The following is a 19,335-nucleotide window of genomic DNA, read 5'->3' on the forward strand; positions in this document are numbered from 1 at the left end:
GGTGCCTGAAGGGACAGCGGTTATTCGGAGGCTTATGGAAAGGGGAGCCTTAAATGGCACTAGGATGCGGGTGGGATGGGGGCAAGGGCGCTGCTGGGTGAGTGTGGGTTTGGGGTAGAGGCGTTGCTGGGGACGGTGGGGTTGCTGGGGGTTAGGGGTGCATGTTGGAGCAGGCTTGGTTCTTTGGAGGGGGTAGGGAAGGTGTTTGAATTTTGGGGAGGGGGAGCTTGGCAAAGAGTTTGGATTGCCCTTTGGATGCGTGGTTTACAGAGGGACTGTCAGGTTTGCAGCCTCTCAAGGAAGGCTGGGGGCAAGACGGGGACCTGAAGATGAGGGCCAGGGCCACTGGTCAGCGTTGGTGGTTGACTTGGAGGCCTGGGTAGATCTCCGATATTTACACGCCTTCCACAACTTACCCATGGCTCTAATGTGGAAGACTTGTCTACTCCTATGTATTTTATCAGACGCAACTCTATAGTACTTATGGGGTTCTCAGGTGCTTTTGGATCATTAGAGGCCTTTTCTACTAAGGCTTTCCAGACTAATGCATGTGAAAAAGGTCTTAAAATTGAGGGAGATACATATGACAAAAATGGGCCTTGGGCAACAAGAAGCATGTCAAAATGAGGAAATTGCGTTATTGTATAATTCCGTGTATTTACTGCTTTTATAGCTAAATTGTTTGTCATGATCCTGTGAATAACAGTCATAGAGGAAGGTGTACTTTTACTAGTGTGTTGGATATTTGTTTCATTTGAAAGAGGTAATGAATATAAAAAGTGTGCGCACTGCAGAAAGTCAGTCCTGTTATGGACATAGTTTAGTTTGGTGTGGTGTATGATGAAGCGTAATATGCCTTTATTTTAGACATGAGTTACAATATGGAGTGAATTAAGCAACCTACTTTTGGATTTTTGTTTTATTTTTTTTTTTAGCTGTAAGTGAATTAAAGAAGCCAGGTCATTGATGTGGAAGTCTCATAAAACTGAACATGTTCATGAGCACAGAATAACGGGGGAGGAATTGTCTTTAACAGTGCGTTGCATCTAAAATAAATGTGCTGGTTGGTAATGAATAGGTTAAACAGTAGTTTTCCTGGTTAACATTAGTTTTTTAATGCATGTGGATATATCTGTATAGCTATACACCTTCTACAATAACTTATTTTATTTCTCTCTCAGGTTGTGTATTTTAGGCCATGTTCTTGTAATCCCATTTTTTTCAGGTGGACCTTGCTATGGCATCCTGATAAACTCAGTAGATATTCACAGTGATGTGTGCTTCCACCTGTTGAACTGATGACTTGTACATATGTGCATTTCTCTTTCTACACATCTAAATAGTTTCAAGAAAGTAAGTTAGGTGCGACAAGACAGATATCTGGCAGGATTGCGTAGGAGGTCGTGCTTTGAGGAAAGTGGGATAAACTGGGTGATCCTTCAGCTCTTTTTTTTCCAGGGTGGTGTGCTAAATCTGCTGAATTTGTGGGCCTTAGGCTGTAAAGATTTCCAAGTAGGGAGCGTTCTATCTGCATAGAAAGAATATGCGGTCCAAGTCTTCCTAGTGTACCAAAAGTTAATAGTTAACATTGGGCCTAAAAATCCAGCTTTGCACTGGTGTGCATCAAAATTATAAATCATTTATATTTGCTAAGTGCAGCAGTGACACATAGTGCAGATAATCTAATATTCCTTTGTATGGAAAAAGGAACTGAGTGATTACATTGGCACAAGTATTCATAACTCCCTTGGGATTTTGCAGTTGAGATGTCAGACAAAAAGAATGCTAATGTCATCTCTAGGGTAGGGGGCTTATGTGCAAAAACTACAGCATATCACTATTTCTGAGCTTTCTTAGACATGAGTCACTAAGGTCTGTATTTTGGTTTTGAGTCTGCTTGTACCCCTCTCTCTTACACTGTGTATACCGCTTTGCTTTCACTTTTTTTCCCTTTTAAAGCTGGAAATAAAACTATGCACGCACTTCGAGGACGAGGGTGGGTTTTTTTGTTCTCTATTGTTCTAATGATAGCTAAGCAAAACTTACTTACTTTACGCATCTGGAAATGCTTTTTACAAAGCTTTTACTTCCAATAGAATCGATTTCTCATGGCATTTGTGTGATACTTTCTTATGACAGCAAGCAGAGAAAAGCTATATAGAGTCTGGAAAGTATAATTGTGAAACTACACAAAGTCTAAGGGAAAGGCAAAGGCAGGTGTGTGACCTATAAGCTCAGTTGAAAGCCAGTAAATTTAAAGTGGATGACATCCTTTCTGTGTATTCTGACAGGATAAAACAATTTAATGTTGAGTTTAAAATAAATGAAAAATATTTTAAAAAGGAGTCTGAATTGGTCAAAGAACATGTTTCCCTGAAAATAGCTTCTCTGTCAGAAAAGTCACTGATATATGCATTGATAACTTAGCTTTCAGGTTTTGGTTAATGTTTTTTCTAAAGTTAAACACTAGTGAAGATGGCTTAACACCATGTAAATTGTGTACAAAAAACCTCACATGTATGGAGCTACCATTTATAATTTGTAAGTGTAGGTGGCAAAGTCTTTACTCTTAGGAGAAAGTTTTTCAGGAAGATCCAGGCAGTGATGGATTGATGAGTTGAATGTTTCTAAGAGATTGTTAGGTATTCAGGTGAATCCTGCTTTCAGGATAGTGCAGTGGTTGTAACAACCACAGGAAAACTTTTAAGTAGTTGCCTGGTTTTTGCTGCAGTGTGGGTTCAGTTATGGGAATGTCTGGCTGCCCTAAAACAAACACAGCAAGCCTCAATCCCATTCTTACTGCTTGAACATGATTAACTGCATTCGCACATGCTTCCTGGACATGGCTTTTTTTTTTTTTTTTTTTCCTTTTTGGCTTATTTCTTCACATTCACTTAGGAGACTTGCTCCTCTTTCCCACCAGTGGTTCTTCTTCTGTTGTATCTTCTGTGTATATATAACTATTTCTGTATTCCAAGGTCAAGATAAGTTGTAAGGGATATGTGCTGATGCAGTGCAGTGTCCTTGGAGGAGCAGGTAACATAGTGGAACAAAATACATTACTAGAATTCTTCAGGGAGCATCACAAGAACACCTACGCTTATTTGGAAACCCTTCAGAAATATGACTGGGAAAAGGAGTTGTGTTCATCCATTTGGAGTAGAGCACTAGCCTGTTGCTATAGGAATAAAAAGTACTCACTGAAATAAAATACTTTGCTGTATTAGGTTAAAAATAGTATTGCAGTAGGATAGGTCAAAGCCACAGCAAAAAGGATGTTATTCTGTAGAACTACCGAAGCATCTGAGGTCATCACTCCCAAAAGAAGGGAGTGATAAATATTAAAAGTTAGCTTACTTAAAAACAACAGCTAGGAGATGAGTTCATGCTAGCTTGTTCATTACAGCTCTTCCAGACATCTCGTAACTCAGTCCCATAGAAAAATGAGGGGTTGCTAGGTGGCTGTGCTCTGTAACAGTTGCTCCTTTTAAGTTGATTTAGGTATTTTGTACATGTAAGGTTTTCTTTTTTTGTCTTTTTTTCTTTTCCTTTTTGGAGTTCTCTCTTGGTGCATGTTGGGAATCTATTAAAATACAGCAATGCACACAGCTGCTCCTATCCTCTATACAATGTGCCATAATTAAAAAACAAATTGAAATAGCTATAGAGACATGGCACCTACTAAGATAAAATTTTTATTTGATGTGTAACTAATTCCTTATTTGTTGAAAGAAATCTCATGTAAATATACTGAAATAATCATCAGGTACTGCAGTCTACTGTAGTAGTAAATATTTCCGGTTTTCATTTACCCTTTTTTTTTGGTGAAGACTAAGATGTTATTTGTGAGAGTGAAGTACTGTTAAATCACTTTGTTAGGTACAGAAATTATCTTGGATCTTTGGTACTCATGTTTGGCCTTCAGAAACTTCATTTATTGCTGAAGATTTAGCATTGCAGCACAACTTTTTGTCCCAATAGTTCACGTGAAGGTCTCCAACTTATGGTATTTTTCCTTGTATTGAAACGAGTTATTAAGGAGCTAGTTTGCCTGCTTCAGATGTGCTATTTTGTGTCGTCTTCATATCTTTTTAATGTTTTTTTGTTTTCTCCTATGAAAAAAGTTTCAGCAGTAGCCTGTATGTCAAGTCAAAAGTTCCCGAATTTTGCTGGAAAATTTCTGAGACAAATGAGTGAAATATGAAGAGGCGTCTACTGGGAATTCACATTTCAGTTGAAGAATGATGTATGAATGTGTTGAAACCTTGACAAAGACGTGCTTTTTCTGAAATGTTCAAGGCCTAATAACAACAAAGCGTGTAATGTCTGTGATGAAAAATCCTTTCCCTTCATAGTTGCCTACCTTTTTGGTGCTTTTTTTTTTTTTAATTTAATGTCCATACATAAATTACAGGCTAGCAGAAGACAGGTATACCGAAACTCTGTGAGCTACCAGATGCATTAAAGTGCCTCTTCACTGTGCTGCTGAGTAAATCCTCCTTTTGGGGTCTTTGGAGGACATGCTTGTTTGGAAGCAGCATTTTGGATACAAGTTGACTTTGTGTGGCAGTGGTGTTTATATTCGTGGTTCTGCATGCAGCTAGTGTGGTTATCCCTGCTCTTATAGCATGGCTAATCCGTAATCTATATTATTTATTCATGGACAGATTCGGGTGTAGTATAGTCCCTTCTTTCATGTCAAGCTGTCTAGTGTAGGACAAAGACAAAAAACATTGTCAAAGCCTTTCTAGCGATGTTTCTCAGTTTTTTGAAGCCCTCTTAAAAAACAAAGCTGTAACTCTTCTTCCTCTCCCTATAGCAAGCAGTTTTTATTAAAAAATTTGCATAAACTATATATAAGAAAGTATTGCAGTTAATTGCTAGAAGGGAAGTAATCATGGAACGGAAAACTAACATTTTATAATACAGAAAAAGTAGTATTATTTCAGGTGTTCTTTGATTGTGAAGTAGTTCAAGTACTGCAGCATTTGTCTCACTTAGTTAAGCTACATGTAACAGGCCGCCTTTGCAAGGCTAAATTGACCAGCTAAGTGTTGCAGATGGTATATACAAGAAGTACTTTCTTACTCACAGAGCAGGTAATTACTACAGCACATATTCACTTCTGTGTTGCGTTACTGAGGGAACAGGAAGCTAGTCTGGAATAAACGTGTGGCTCAGTTTCCTCTGCATAGGTGACGTTCTCAATCTGTTTTCTCATAAGTTCTAGTAAAGAAGGAAAAAAATAATAGTCAACTTATCATGTGCTACTTTAGACTGTTTTTTTTTTTTTTTCCCAGTAATTTATTTATTTTCAGAAATATTCATAAAACGTTATTGCAGAATGATTTCACATACACTTTTCAGACTTAAAAATTACAAGATTACGCATAAAATAGTGCACAACTGTTCTGTTCCTCTAAGTGCACTGCATGCAAACCTGGATGAGTAGAAGCACAAAGGTGTGTGGTACTACAGCTAAGCTGTTAATCTGAGTGCAAACCAGTATTATGGATGTCAAGTCTCTCCCACCTCCCCCAGTATATTTTACATTAAACTACTGCATATCAACCCTTTTTTTTTTTTTTTTTCATTTCCCTGTTTGTGAAGGACTATTAAGATAATAATATATGCCTTGTAAGGTAGATCTTTTTAATTGGAGAGGTGTTGTACTCGTAGCTCTCTTACTATTTGTGGATGTTACAGGATTTATTCATCACACCAGGAAATTAGTCTGTGGGGCTTTTTGCATATCTTTCTGCTAATGATACTCTTTTAAGTGCTTGTAAGCTGCTTGTTGCTATACACTTTCTAGTCATCTGTCTTTATGGTCTTACTAGATAGCATCATGGTTGTATTATTTCCAGTCCTTAACTGCCAGACTAGGTGTCTTTTGTATGTGGGCTGTACCATGAGGTTTCTGTTTAGCCAATTGTGCTTGTACAGCACAGTGCAATTCCATTTTTCACTTCAGTATACATTTGATTTTACTTTACCTCCACATTCAACAGCATCTACCACGAGAGAAGCATTCCATACTTATTACGTTGCCATTTCAGTATGTCTTCTGTGTTTCATGGTGGAGAAGACAGGTATAACGTTTATTGGCTAGGTTGAGGTAAATGCCAGATGGATCTTCGATCTATACTAATCACTTAGGAAGTGCTAATTAAACTGCTTCGCCTGTGCTGGATATTTAAATGTGACTTCTGTTTTAGCAGCATCTGCAGTGTGTCGCTGAGACGTTCAGTTTACGTGTTAGTACATGTTAAGTACTAAATGGAAGAACTTATACCTTTTAATGTGAGAACATTGCAATGAGTGGAATCTTTTTATCTCATAATAAAAATGTTGACGTGGCATTATTATGAGATAGAGGTGTAAACAATTTTCAAAAAACAGACTAAGTGAAACAAGTGAAAGATCTGTTCTGAAAAGAACAAACTGAAGGGAAACTAGGGTAAGTTTAAGCAAAGAAGAGAGGAATCTCTATCCCTTATGCTTTTTTTTTTTTTTTTTGTTAATCAGCAAAAACATGACTCTGGAAATCCATCCACATTAATGACCTGATGCAAATCCCTCAAAATGAAACATTGTACAGCTCCCCAGTTTGAAAAAACACAATGCTTTACACAGTGTTTTTAAGTTGTGATCACTGTAGAAAAAAAGGTAGAAGAGAGGGAGAGCTGTTATATTTTGGGGGCAGATACAGTATATTTATAAGTTTGGAGGAGGGACTTGTAGTTTTAATGTGGCCTAGTTAGTCAAAGTTAGTGGAACTTCCACCTATTATTTAGTCAGCCAATATTAGAGGTGCTTTGTCTGTATTAGAAGTTTTAGGTTTTTCTTACTGTTTTAAGAGAAGTGTACTGGACCTGGCTAGGATAGAGTTAATTTTCTTCATAGCCAGTATGGTGCTATGTTTTGGATTTTTGACCAAAACAGTGTTGATAACACACCCCTGGTTTATCTGCTGCTGAACAGTGTTTGCACAGCATCAAGGCTTCCTCTGTTTCTCACTCTGCCCACCCCCCATTGAGCAGGTTGGGGTGGGGGGACAGCCAGGACAGCTGACCCACTGACCAGAGGGTTATCCAGTGCTGTATAGTGTCATGGTCAGCAATAAAAAGGGAGGGGAGGAGGGGGTAGGTATGTGGTCATTGCTTGGGGACTGCCTGGGCATCAGTCTGCTTGTGGGAGGTGGTGAGTGAATGTTTTGTGTCACTTAGTTTTGTTCTGTTTTTTCACTTTTGCCCTTTCTGTTCTTTCCCTCCGTCCTGCTGGGAGGATTGGGGGAGCAGTTATGCGGGACTTAGCTGCCAGCCAGCATCAACCCAACACTAGGAGACACTAAATGTGTGCAAGGTTTGTGCTGTAAGCTTCTAGTTGGAAGGTGTCAGGATGGTGAGCTATTTTACTGATCCTGCTGTATTTGCTTACTTGTGGGAAGACTTGGGTTTTTTTGAGTGAAGTATGTGATGTGGTGGATTTAAGCACCAGTTCTAGTTAAACATTTCTTTCAAATAAATGTCAGATTTTATGCTCAGTGACAATAGCCGGTAGTGTAGAAATCAATTTGCAGGTTATGGAATAAATTAATTACATCTTTATTTTGCACAAAGTGTGGAGAATAGAGATTGGGCCCTGATGGAAGGTGGCTTTGTGAGGGCCATGCAAATATTTGAAGTCTTTATCTGCATGTGTGTACACTTAATCATGCTGAAAGTTAAGGCTTCTAAGTTTGTATTTTCATTCCTAAATGAACAGTCAGACTCTTAACTGTTGATTTGTTAAGTGGTCTCTTAAGGGTTCAGCAGCGTGCATGTTAGTTGTCTCCTCTTCAGCAAAGTTAATGGTTTTTTATCATCATTTTAGTGAAGAGATGTGTCTGTGTAATGTATGCATGTGTAAGTGCTTGAACGGCTGGGCAGTAGCATTTGTCTTTAGTGCTTTCAGGAGTTGGCAGCAGTTGCTGTTCGTTATTTATTCCTAAATGCAGTGGCAGGTTAATCAAATACCTGACAAGTTTTTTTTGTCAATGATACTGTGTTTTGTAGAATATGTATTAGTGCTTTCCTGAAGTATTTCTAGTGTTGGCTGTCAGAACACTTCAGATATTTTCCTCACTAACTTGTCTTCTGTTTATAACTTGACTACAATTTATGTTCCAGTAAAATGGCCAATGATTTCATTTGCATCAGAAGAGGAAATCGAGAGGGACCGCAGTCAGATGTCAAAGTCCACATTGTAGTATTCCAATAATAAACACTTTTGCACTCTGGCTTGCTTTGCTTTCTTAAACAGATACTAATTTTCAAAGTTCTGTAGGTCTGGATATATTATGTGATGTTCCTGCAACCTTCTGGGTTGAGCAGGTGATGGCTTACTTGAAAGGCAAGATTTGCAGGGAAGAACTTGCTAGGTATAGGTTGGCATACACCCTTAATCTAGTGTGAAGAAGATGAAGAGGAATCCAGTTCATTTTAATTGCAAATGACTTGAAGTTTGGATGTTTTTCCTTTGACACATGAGAATATCCAGAGTATTCCTCTAGCAGGTGTCTTACTTGAATATTTTGAATATTCACAGGGCATGTTGTTTTTATCTTTTTATTATTGTTTTTGAGGGATGACTGGTTAAAAGGGATGAATGTCTCTTAAAATTATTTTGTCTTCAGAAATGCATTTTTATTTTTTCTAATTATGTAGGTAGATAGAACTGTATTTCTTTTACTGAATCTGAAATTCCTTTGTGCCCATTTAAGAGCTACCTGAAAAATGAATCTCTCAGTTTTGGTTATTATATATATTATATGTCTGCATAATATATACAAAGTAGCCTTCTCTGAATGCATTCCTGTCAGGTGAAGCTGGGTCATGTATTTAACCACGTATGTTTTAAAACAGATTGATCTAGAGGAGCAGTGAAAATCAAAATCTGGCAGACTGTAGATGTGAAACCAATTCTGTAAGAAAAATGGAGGGTTTGTCTTTTTATAATTTTCTAGATAATCAGAAATTTTATTGAATCTTGTTGCTGTCAAAACCAAAAATCAGTTTTGCATTTCAGGGTTGCTTATTGTCTTAGAACTTAAACATGAGAAAAAATTTTGAACGTGTTCTCAGCTTACTGTAGTTCTTGCATTCTGGAATTATGGAGGCTTTTCTTTTCTCTTGTCTTATAAATCCACAGAGGAGGGAAGAGATTGACTCTATTATTGCAGAGTTATTTAAGCAAGAGCTTAACCCTGAACATTACATTTTCAGCTGAGTATCAGTAGGCTGGGATAAAACCACACACAGTTCCTTGCCAAAGGAAATTGTTTTGGGTCTTGCCAGTGAATGCTGCCACAGAAGCTGAATTTGGTTTTGTGTTTTAGTTTGTCTGGCATTGTGTAGTACTGTGGTGTCATGGAGTATAAGATTTTCTTAGAGGTAATAAATTGATAGCTGTTAGACGTAATAAATTAATGTAGTCAATTCAATATATATTAGAACATAACAGAGAATCTCTAGGTCATTAAAGCACATACATAATGTGACCATGTCAGTTTTTCTTGCTTGAGACTTACTCACTGTCAGCTGCAGCTTCTTTGCTGTGGTTACACTCATCTTAAGGTAGATTAAATTACAATAACATGCATAAGAACAGATCTTTTTGATCCCCTGAAGGTGAAAATAGATCAATTCATATAATAAGATACCTGTGGTAAGAGCAGCCTAATTTTACCTTGAGGGTTCAAATAATTTTTGACATACCAACCTGTCTTTGATGAATGTTGCAATGAAGCTTTTCCTTTTTCTCCTTTTCCATCATTGTTTTCTATTGTTTGTGTTTTCCCCAGCTTCTTATAAGTATGTTTAGTTATGCTGGTAAAATACTTTTGATTGGTTCTCAGTGGAGTTTAGAGTGCTTTATGTGTTTACAGGCTGTCTACGCTTACTTGTATAGCTGAATCAGAGCTTTATGGAAATCTATATAAAGGACCTAGTTGAGAAACAAGTGCTGGCTGGCTGCCCAAGAGGATCTAAGGGGTCTGAATTATCAGAATAAATATACAGTTAGTTGTCCTAGTATTGACTAGCTTTTCTATTTGTCATTGAGAACTTGGAAAAGCTTGTAGGTTTTTTTAATTTTGTGTTCATTTTTACAAGAGCTGTTTGCTTATTTTTATGTTGGAAAGGCTCTTGCAACAGTACACTGGAAGAAAAAAGTTAAACTTTTTTTTTAAGTGTACCTTATTTCTAACATAAGGTAAATGACATACCGTATTTTCTAATAACTTCCTGCTCTGAAAAAGGATGTGGTAAAAGTTTTTAGGTTTGACTAAAAAAGTCAGGTTATCAGATAAGTTGGGAAAATAATTTTATAAAATATACTCAATATTAAATTCAGCATATATAGGATCAATCTTGCTGACTTCCACCCCCTTCAAGAGATTCAGAAATTGTATTAGTTCTTCCTAAATAAAATACTAACTTTTAAGCGTTTTTCATATCCAAAGTTTCCATAAACTTGTAACAGTAGCTTAGTTATTGTCTCAGTTGTTTACTGTGATCTTCTCAAGATTTCTGCTTATAGTTACGTTATCACAAATAAGATATTTACTCACCTGCAACCATAGCAGGCAATTTTTCTTTCTAATCAGCAATTTTACTTTCAGGTAAAAGGATGGGAACCACAGAAATCATGTAAAGGTATCAGAAGCTGGCATTCCCTTGTTCTTTGTCATTTTCTACTGCTGTCTCCCGATATCTCCATTTAATTGTATGACTTTACATGAGTATCCAAGAGGACATGGTGTTTCTGTTGTAGAATACTGATGATAGATGCATTTGGAATTCATAAAATTAAGCTTTTGGGTCAACAGAAAGGATTGAAATTCTATGCTAAAACATTTGTAATCAGCCAGGTACTTTCATTATTTCTTTATACATACTGCTCATATAAAATACAAAGTATTTTACCTTTTGGATTTGGGAACAACTTTAAGGAGATGTGTTGTAGAAGTTTTTCAGGTGATTCCAACTGCTGTCAAAAATTCAAAGTAGTATTAGTAATTGTAGAGAGGCTATGGAAAGGGAACAGTATGTTGATGGGTCTCGTGTTTTGGGGGAATATAATAGTTCTATGCTTCTCAGTCTGCTCGTACTCTTCATTAAAATCAAAATACTTTGAACCAGTGTTTGTCGTCCACAGTCATAGCTGTGAAGCAGATTAAAGTTGAAAAGTTGCTTGCAACAGATTCTTACATTGGAGATAGGATGCAAGGGGAAGGAAACAGCCATCCTTGACATGAAAAATGTGGCAGATCAGAATTCCCATTAACTTTAACCTGCTGCAGTGCACCTGGGCAGTGTATGCTGTTAATTCATTCCCCTCTGCCCTCTCCAGCTGTCTTTCCATAGATACCAAAATTACTACTTCACAGAGGAGCTCCTTGACTAAAAAAGTGACAGTTCTGTAACAATTGTGATCAAGTCCATTATGAAATACGACTTGCCACATCTTATATTTTGAGATAAATTGTCTCTGCCTGTCTTTTGTAGTAGGTTTCAAATGGGTGACAGATGACAATTTTGGATTATGATGTTCTGTCTGTGCTTTGTGCTGGCTAATAATAGGCTAGTAGGCACCTCTGAAAGAACTTGCTGTTGCCTCAGAGAATCTGAAAGGGATGCTATTGCTGTCCTGTCAGATTTAACTAATATAACTTCAAATTTATGATGATCAGGGTCCAAAACGGGGAGCGGAAGGTAGTAATGAATATAGTCTGTGATATCTTAAGTATTAAGCATTTTATATTTTCTGAGCAGATAGTGCTCATGAGTGGTTTCAGTATAGGTAGCCCAATAATGTATGTTGGGTTGGGTTGGTTTTTTGGGTTTTTTTTTTTTTTTTTTTAGTTCTTTATCCCAACCACTAAGTGAATGGTGCCAGCTGTAACTCTGCAGGTTGTGAAAATTGTTCAGGTTTTGAAAGCAGTTTGTCCATTGAAGCATGGGTTGTCACTGAAGGGGATGCTCTTGCCTTTTGTCATATGTCCAAACCATGTTCCTTCCCGTTCCTGTGCTGCCTCTGAAATTTGTTCACCTGCTTGGTGAGTCAGATGAGGAGACTGACCATTGGCTTTCAGACAGAACACTTTCTCAACTAGATGACTACGGAAATGCTACTGTGGGCTCGAGAGAGAACAGTGATGTGCTTCAATTGGGTGAAAAATAGATACTTTTGTCTTCAGCAGCAGTTCAGACTTTGTTGGACTGCGTTCTTGGGTTTGGCTCTCAAATGGCTAAAAATGAAGACACGAGGGGAGGACATAGCATCTCAAGTTACATGGTTTTGTGCAAGGTTAAAATGAGATGCTGTGATGTTGACTTGAGAGGTCAGTAAAACTGACATGAATCTCTCAAAGAAAAACAACTGAAGTGGTGTGCAGAAAATAATGGTTCAGAGGAGATGCTTATGCTGGGAAAGTAATTAAACACTGGGATGTCATTTTGTCCTCAGTTTCTTTTCCTGCTTTTTCCTCTGGTGTTTCTCCCTGCCACTTTAAGTACCTCTAAGAAAAGATACCTGAATTGATGTAGATACAAAACATGAGTCTCTTTCTCTGTATCAAGATAATTACTCCAAGTAAGAATGCAGGTTATTCTTGCTTCATGACACATGCTGTGTAAATATTAGAAGTAAGCAGACTCTTTGCTAATTCTGCTATGCAACATAAAAACCAGCCTCATGCATACAATTTATAGGAGCAGACTATTCAACTTGCTTTCCCCAATCCTACAAATGACCTAAATTGACTTTCAAAGTTTTCCAAGTTCCACATTTGCTTTAGTTAGTCCATCTCAGGCTATACATCTGTTGACAATTGTTTCTTCTTACTCTCATCGTAAAAGTATAACTGAACCCTGTATGTTTTACAGGTCTCCAAACTGTATTTTTGTTATGCTGGCATGTAAAGTTGGTGGGGATGACTGATTGGACCTGGATATAATAGCCCTCAATAACTTCCCGTGATGCCAGCAAACACAGAATGTTTTCCAGTATGTTTGTCATCTGTGATTTCTGAGAACTTACCATAAAACTAGGCTGCCACATATTGGAAAGAATAGATGGCAAGGAAGAAACCCATGTTTGGGAAAGCTAGATGCTTGTTTGTGTAAAACAAAACAATAGTTTTATGTCTCAGAGCTTTTTATATTGCTACCAGTAACACAGTATTTGAATGTCATGCAGGAAGCTGTAATAAAAGCAATAACAAACTCCAGCAGAGTTTGGGAACTCTAGTTTTTCAGTCTTTCAGCATCCAAGTAGAGTTGGTTGAAATTTTTCCTTTGAAATATTCTTCTAATGGAAAACAGGCTACCTGTAAATTCGGAATTTACTGTTTCCTAAAGTGAAAGCTTTCTTTAACCTAGATTATGCCTCTTAGCTGAGAAACCCTGAAGTTAGGGGTTTCATGTCTTGTTGATAGACTGTGCAATGTATTGCCTTGGAATTAGGACTTCCAAACTCCTCAGGAGCTGTAATTGTTGTTTATCTTGGCTTTCTGTTACTTTCCAGGTTGGCCAGCTCCCCTTCAGGCGAGGCTACCATGGCTGGAAAGGGTTAAAGCACTTTATTTTTGCTGTCTCTACATGAAGTTTCAGAAATCACATTCTTTATAAAATTTTGAAGTCTTTTGTTTATGTCTTTCATAAAAGAAGAATTTGGAATTTCCTGAGAACAGAAATGCAGGGGTTTGGGTAGATCCAGTGATGTTTCTCCTTCACAAGGTTCCTCTTTAATTGCTTGGTGTATTTCAGTTTGGTTACGATTGCTTTTAAGTAGAGGGTGCCAGGTGGGGGTTTAAGGACTACTATTAAGTTTGAATATAAAATGGCTTTTAGTAGGAGAAGTGTAGACTGGGCAGCGTTAGAGGCATTATCCCAGGAAGCTCTGCTGTTGTGGTTCTTCATAAATGTAAACTGAGTCTGAGTCAGGGCCAAAACTTTGACCTAACACTGACCTCTAATACTGAATATGAATCTGTGTGGATCTGAGGATGGGCCTGTGGGTCCTGTTGTTGCTAAAATAAAGAAATATTTCATTTTTTGGTATGTGGGTGGTTTTAACCCTCAATTATCTTCACAGACTATTACATGGTTTTATGATGCTTTTTTAAAAATGCTTATAAAGCTGATTTCTATTTGCCGTGGCTCTGTGGTCTGCGAAGTAACCTTGGGACTGACTGGGTTAGATCAGGGAATGAATTGGCAGCTACAGTCTGCGTTGTGCTGTACAATGTTCTGTAAACAGGTAATCTTAGCCAAATAAGTTAAATGCATAATTTATTTTTTTTTTATTACCGTGTGCGTATCTTGAAGCCTCGGGGTTGGAACTGTGCAAGCGCTTCTTTTCCTTTCTTTTCAGTCTGAGAGATTATCACAGGCTTTTCACCCTTCCCTGCTCTCTTCTGGCCTGTGCCAGGTGTAGTGGAACTGCTGCTCTTGTGTTCTGAGAGTGAGTGTTGTGGTTTGGGCCAGACTGGCCACTGAAAAAAAATGACAGATGCTCTCCCTCACCTCTCTCTACAGGGAGAGGAGGGAGAGAGAGACTTACAAGTTTAAAAAAAAGTCACCGAGTTTAAAAAAAAAAAAAAAAATCACCGGCAGGCAGGGGGACTGCCGTGCAGTTGCAGGCTGGACTCGGCAATGGGAACTGGATTCAGGAATGCACAGATCAGGATCAAAGGCAGATGAACAGACAGAGTTCCCCATGGACCCCAGCCTTGGAGGAAGAGGGCTGACGTTTTGATCCCTCAGCTTTATACATGAGCATGATGCAGATAGGATGGAATACTCTGTGGGTAAGTTTTGGGTCACCTGTCCTGTCTGCTGCTCCCCACAGGTGCAACCCCTCTATGCTTTTCTGATTCCGACCCTCCAACCGAGCAAATAATAAAGTCAGCTGCCCTTGAGTGTTACAGCAATAATTATAAGCAGGAGCCGCTCTGCATACCATGCCTGGGCATAAATTAGAAACAATCACGTCTTCTCTATCTGGGAGCGAACAGTGTCTTGACAATATGCAGTTAATTTCAGAGAGTTCAGTTAGGTAGAAGAGGCTTAGCTGCAGAGTAAAATTAATGAACAGAAAATTGGTTCTATTTTACATCAAACCAGGGCACAGATTTAGGTGAAGAATTGGAAAGAGAATGTATATTTCTGTAGTGGGAAGAGATTATTAGTAACACTTGTTAACTCATGTAAACAAAAGTATTCTAAGTAAAAAATTGCTTGATCTCATGTGAGTCTTATGTCCTCAATTTTATGAAGAAAGTATTGGTTTTGAACTTCACTCTGTAATCTGTTAATTTCTCTGTCAATATATTGATATAATGTCCATAAATATAAAACAAAATCTGCAATTGAATTGTACTTTTTTGTGCTGCTGCTGCGTGGCTTTAATTTGCACTTGGGAAACAGAATATACTGAGGTTTGTTTGGGTGGGGTTTTTTTTTGGCTTTTTTTTTTTTAATAGAGCTAGCGTGACAATTGTGTGGAGGCTGAACAGAGCAATATAAGAGGTAACTGAATGACTGCTCCAGAAGGTTGGCTGTTTTGTGCTGAAGTGAAATGTTCTTGGAGTTTCATGCAAATTCTTAAAGCAGTATTGATTGTGTAGAAATCGCTAACATACTTGGTACTGATCTTTGCCAAATATCCTGAGGTGGTCTGGTCATGTTAGAATCTTCTCATTCTGTTTTTTTACATACTTAATAAATTGTAGTAGTCATTACTGCAGTGCCTTTTTTGATCAGAGGTGGATAAAGTGTTGTCTTATCTGTCTTCCTTTAAAAAACATTTTTATGAATAATCTTTGAATTATAAAATCTCTCAGGCAATTTAAGGATTTTAAATATCCAGAAATTTAAATTCTGAGTGCCTTGAAAAATCAGAAATCCATGTGTTCTGTAGAAATGTACTTAAATATTTCTGTACCAGCTCTGTAATGCTTAGTACTGAGCACTTCAACAAAATATTTGAATAGCCATGAAATTCAGAGTCCTGTGATGTTGTCAGAGCTAGTATGTACATGTTTTCTCTATATATAAAGTTTGCCCATCTAGCTATGACTTTATTATAGCATAAGTGGATGATCCTGTTAAGTTTTTCACAGCTGGGATGATAATATTTGAGCTGCTAAACGACATTATTTCTTTGTCTATGCATGAGTTTTCATAATTTCTAGCAATACTTGTAAATGCTTTTTTGCAAGTCCTAGGACTCTATTCCATTTTAAGTATAGCTTTGTGAAGTTTGGGAGTCTGGGATCTTGGAGGCAAACGGCGAAAGGATGTTGTTAGGGAGTAATGTAAGTTAAAGTTTTAAGGAGATTGGTAGGACTTTTCCACTCAGGGTTTCTTCCCTGTCCCTTCCTTTCCTGCGGGGTATGCATATAAACCTTGCCTCCTGTTGCACTCTGCATGCCAGCATCCGTAGAAGACTGAGTCCTAATATATGTTTGCACTGCTTAGTATGGAGATCTGAGCTGGGGTATTCCTAGAGTAGGTAGGAAGAAGCTGTGAGAGCTTGTGCTTTGCTCAGCAAAGCTAGACCCAGTGTATCGGTAAGGATTACTTGTCTGTACGTCTGCTAATATAATCATCTGGCTTTGCACCTCTCTTAGAGCAGAGACAAGAATAAGATGGCTGCTCACCATGTGTAGTAATATTTTGCTACCTTGCCTGCACCATCTGTGTGAACAGATCTAAGAGACTCACAGGAATTCAGATCTTTATAAACCTGGAAGTGAAGAGTTAGTGTATTACATGTCACAGTACGATGAGGTGGAGCAGGAGGCCGCTGTAGGAGCCAGGGTGTCACAGTTTGATAGCAAGGAAGTGCAGCTAAAGAGGAAAAGTAAAAGCAGGGAGTGGAAGATCAGGTAGGTTGGATAACGCCGAGGCACAGGGCCATCATTAGGAGACGGGCTGTTTAATAAGTGAGAGTTTCAAGGGGTTAATGGCTAACTGAACAGGAAGATCTGTGTGAGCTGGAAATTGGGTATGGGAAGAGGAGAAAGCGAATAAATGGTGCAGGAGGTGGTGGAAGAGAAATGTCCTAATGAACATGGTTTTTTGGATAACTTACTCTTTAAGCAGAAAGAGGATCTTAGTCTTAGCTCTATGCTTTGCCATACCTGAGTGGAAAGTCTGAGCTTACAAAGTTAATATGGTAACAAGTTTCTGTTATGAGCTTTGTTCTCGTTTCCCTTTATGCTTGTCTAGCAAAACTAGTTTTTACCTGAAAATTTCTAGGTCAGCTCTGACAAAAAATGCTTTTGTGCTGTGTTTGTGTAAACAAACATGACAGTTGTAAACATTCTTTTGATCTCTGAATCAATGTAGATTTAAAATCTTGTCTTGTGAGCTATTCATAGGTTAAAGTGCTATTTTAGTGTGATTGCTGTCAGATAAAAATAATTCTCTGCCTTGTAAGACTTTTTTCCTCTGCTGCTTAGCAGCTTTAATGAAATAAGTATTTCTTTGAGTTAGGATGTTTATAAAATTGTAAAAGACTTGTAAGATGACAGATAAAGTAAAAGTATTAGGTGGTGTATTTGTGAGAAAACTAGTGCTGCTTATAAATAGTGGAATGACTTGCATCTATAAATAGTGATCTTTGATCTTCAATTCAAGTGTTTTGAGACTGTTAAATATTTGGAATAACAGTGAGAACAGTGTTAAAAGGTCAAATAAATTCCCAGTCTTGTTCCATAACCTCTAATGAGTAATGGCCAGGTCACGGTCAAGGAGTATTTTCAAGTTATGTTGTATGCCATTTGAAGTAGGTGTCAAGAAGCTGTTTGCAATGTTGCAGATAAAAGTCTGCTTTTACTCATTTTCAGTTACACCAGGAAGTTTGAGTTAATTTAAAGAATGATTTAGTTAGACTGTTGTCTGACATCTTCAGTTGTCTTGTGGTCTTTGCAGTAAATGCCAAAACCAGTCAGTCCATCTAACTGAACTATTTGGAAAGATCAGTTTAATGGATTGAAAAATGTTCAGGATGACACCAACTGTTCTAAAATATCTCCTTCCACACTGTGTTAATAGCAGTATAATCTCTGTGTACTGAAATTTGATGTTCCTTCTCTAGTGGATCACCTGCAAACTCTAAGCCTGGAGGGGAAAAAATAAAGAGGGGTGTGGGGTGGTGTTGAGGCAGTATGCATTGTTACGACTTTAATGTCATCTAACCCACTAGGGCAAGCTGCGCCATTTATGAAGATCATAATCTTTTTGAGTTGCCTTTCAGGATCACTTGATTAAAAACTGTTGGGTGGTTGTGCAGTCTCCATCCTAGGAGGTTTTCAAGACTTGCTTGAGTAGAACCCTGACCAACTTGATCTGGCTTCATAGCTGAACCTGCTTACAGCAGGAGGTTAGAATAGAGATCTCCTGTAGGCCCTTCCAACCTTAATTATCCTATGATCCTGTATTTCTCTGCAGCCCACAGCCTGTGGCCTTATATGTTGAATAGCTGCTAGAGCAGAGGAGTTTACATCCACTAATTGCTGCCAAGATTGGTGTAGTTTACATCACTTCATTGAAAAATACTAATTTAAAAAGAAATTCAGTTTTCATTACTAAACAAAGGGGGGAAAAATTAGCACTGTAATTGTTTGCATAACAATGTAATGCTTTTTGTGAGTAGAAGAAAGTGTGTATCATGCACAGCAATAAGTTTGTGCACTAGATTTTTTGTTCGCATAAGTGTTGGTCTGATTTCAAAACTTATTATGGAAAGAGGCTATTTGATTGGAAATAGATTGTAGGAGTCATCTCCCCACCCCCATCAAGCAAATGCTGCACCTTATCTTGCATGGTTTTCGGCAAAGAAATGTCTGGTGCCAACCAAAATATTAATTTATAGAATGTCTGACTTGTGAGAGTAGAAGGATGGTTAGATAACTTCTCAATTCCCTTTCCAACCTTATATTTATGGTCTTTTAAATAAGTATCTGTGATGTGTTTCAGTAATTACTTTCTAGAGATTCAGAGCGTTTGTAGACTTTTCAGAAGTATTGTTCATCTATGTAATACAGCACTTGAAAATAGGTAAGTGCTAAATGGAAGCAAGTATTATCATGTTCCTGGAAATCTGTATTTAATGACATGCGTTAGTTAGGGACTGGTTTGTAAGTTTACTGGACTTCAGGTGTATGCATCTTGTAATACATTTGCAGCTTTTATTTGTGAGTAGAATAAAACTGAATTGTTCTAGGTTTAAGCTAGTCTTTGTTAATGGTTAAGATAAATTTTAGGCAAGGGAGTGCTCTCT

At 37.8% G+C, this 19,335-nt stretch overlaps 1 protein-coding gene across 1 annotated transcript in view; it reads left to right on the forward strand.

Moving 5' to 3' along the window:
• Positions 1 to 19,335, forward strand: part of GOLPH3 (golgi phosphoprotein 3 (coat-protein)) — a 41,395-nt gene that overhangs the window by 10,463 nt on the left and 11,597 nt on the right. The gene's annotated exons all lie outside the window — the stretch shown is intronic.

This window comes from Charadrius vociferus, unplaced genomic scaffold (genome assembly GCF_000708025.1).
Source record: "Charadrius vociferus isolate BGI_N301 unplaced genomic scaffold, ASM70802v2 scaffold70, whole genome shotgun sequence".
NCBI classification, from domain to species: domain Eukaryota; kingdom Metazoa; phylum Chordata; class Aves; order Charadriiformes; family Charadriidae; genus Charadrius; species Charadrius vociferus.